This window comes from Ceratotherium simum, chromosome 28, assembly GCF_057802395.1.
Source record: "Ceratotherium simum simum isolate JZ-2026a chromosome 28, ASM5780239v1, whole genome shotgun sequence".
NCBI classification, from domain to species: Eukaryota; Metazoa; Chordata; class Mammalia; order Perissodactyla; family Rhinocerotidae; genus Ceratotherium; species Ceratotherium simum.
The window spans coordinates 13,423,388-13,426,180 of record NC_141927.1 but is presented as its reverse complement, the minus strand read 5'-3'; positions in this window follow the sequence as shown (position 1 = coordinate 13,426,180).

Here is a 2,793-nt window from a genome sequence, read left to right as displayed (position 1 = left end):
TTCATTTCTCTCTGCCTCCCCCATCCTGTTGTTTTGTGTGAAACAATTTTGAGGAGAAGTTATGAAGACCCACTGCATCACAGCACATAGCATATAATGGGCAGATAATAAATGTTGTTGAATGAATGAATGAGGATCCACGAGGTAGTTTGATTACATTGGTTGAATTGATCATTGCATAATGTATAATAACATGGTGAAAGGAATTATGAGGAATACATATATATATTTAGCTATAAGAGTCTATATCCCATGAGATCATAGAATATACCTGAATCTTTCATCTCTATATACCCAGCATCAAGTAGCGTACTAGACCTGTGTTAGATATTCAATGCACATGTCTTGCATTGATGAATACTCCCTGCTCACAAGCAGCTTATAATCCAGGAGAGTAGATGCATGGATAATGTTTTTCACTCTCTTTATCATTTCTGGCCTTAGTTCTTAAAAAGGATGGCCAGCCTCTTGCAAATATTTGGGAGGAAGCTTTGTCTTTTCTCTGACTCACTTGTCTGTTAGGCACACATGTAGCCTAGCCTCAAGTATTTCTCTTGGATCCTATCTGTCCACAGATTTCACTCCTACTGATCAGGGTGGGACTTTTCAGACCTGCCTGTGGGCAGGCCATATATGTCCATATCCAGCCAAGGGTATGTGCTGAAACTGCAAGTATTCCCAGTCACAGTCCTAAAAGTCTAGATTCTGGGGAGGATATGGTAAAATGCCCAATCTGGGCCTCAAGTCTAAGCCATATTCTTATATCCGGCATTGCCACTTAAATCTTATTTGTGTCCTTATCCTCTGACTCGTGTGCATGTTTGTCATTATTTGGCAGAATGCAGAATGCAGAGCAGATCACAGCTGAGTGCTAACACTTGACTCAAACCTCAGCAGTAGATAGAACGTGTGCTTAGGGTTGTTCCACTTTTCACAACAGGCCAATTAGATTTTGTGGCTCAATGGGGAAGATTGTTGTCATTGTTTATCTAATGATTTTTTTCAAATCATCTTTCTGACTTTTAAACTACTGTTTTAGCTGTAATACTGTTCAAGGACTCAAAAAACATTGCACCCTCGAGGATTTTAAGCTCAAATCTGTCCCCTCCCAACCCCATCCCAACCCCCCTTGTACTTTAGCTTGAACTATTACGCCTTATAGTTCTCGCCTGTTAGATCCCAGGAAATCGTGATGCTCGTCATTTCTGGAAGTCAGTTCAATTATAGCTGGAGAGAAAATGGGAAGACCACGGGACTGGAAGTCAGGAGATCTAGCTTTGCCCCATGTAGGTTTATGACCTTGGCCAAGTCATTTAATTTCTCTGTCGGTTTCCTTTTCTGTAAAATTAAGATGTTAGACTAGTTGTCTCCAAGGTATCTTCTGGTCCTAATGTTCCATTGTAGGAGCTTCCAATTGTCGCATAAGAGACTGGAAATCTCTAATTGCTTCAAAGATTGTGTCAGGAGACAAATTAGATGTATGGGATTTAGAAGCTTTACCTCACATGATGCTGTCAGTCAGTTAACGACTTTTTTTTCCTATAAAAGGTTTTGAAAGGTTATCCCACTTTTTGGATGACTGATTTTTTCAATATAACTATTTTTTCAACCAAAACAAAATCCACACAAAATAAATGCACTCTAAGAAGTGATATTTTGACATCACGGTTTCAGGAAAAGACATATTCACCAATTTGCTCAACACAAAAGATGCTACTCAGAGAATAAATTTGAATCATACATCATGTTTGAATGAAACCACAATGTTTTTCTTTCCATAGGTCATTTTAGTAAGAGAGATGAAGAGTAACATCTTTTGCAACTCTTCAGTCTGATATGCATATGCTATTCCCAAGTGTTTCAAAGGGATCTCATATTTTGCCTTTATTTTGTCCTCATGGTGTTTCTCTGGATTATAACTTTATTTTTGTGTGTGTATTGCATACAACTTAAAGTTACACACAACTTAGATACAACTTAGAATTGCAGATTTGTAATATGTTCGATATGAAACCACATAAACCTTAAATGAAAAAATTTCTAAATGAGAATCGCTTGTTTAAATCTCACTAACTTTATGATATCAGTAAATTAGCTGACCACTTTGTGACAATAACTTTATCTTTTTTTAGTTTTTTTAGTTTTTTTTTCCTGAGGAAGATTAGTCCTGAGCTAACATCTGTATCAATCTTCCTCTACTTTACGTGTGGATCGCTGCCACGGTGTGGCTGACAAGTGGTGTAGTTCTGCAGCCAGGATCCAAACCCGTGAACCCAGGCTGCCAAAGCTGAACATGCCAAACTTAACCGCTACCCCATGGGGCTGACCCCCAACTTTATCTTTTAAGTTCAATTTGAATGCAAAAAATCCATGAGCTCTAAAATAATTTGAAGACTGGTAAAGAAAGGAAATGAATGTAATAACCTTTCATTATGCTACCTTTTATATACAAATTCAAATATTTTATTTGTAAAAACTTATCCTTTTCAATTGATATTTTGTTTAAACTGTGAACAGTTTTGGAGTGTCTTGGCTTGGGATGAACTTATCATAAATCTACCCATACATAATAAGGGAAAATATTATTTTTTAACACTTTTTTTTTTTTAACTTGGCAAGTTTTCAGGAACGAGTTAAAGTTGTAAAGTCATAAAGCAAGACATAGGTATATTTACGTCCATCTTCTGACCTGAGTAAGGATTTATCACGTTTTAAAGATTCTGATTAAAAGGAAGATATATCCCTCTTCAGCAGTCCGCTGAATCTTCAAAGCTTATCGATACACTCATGGAA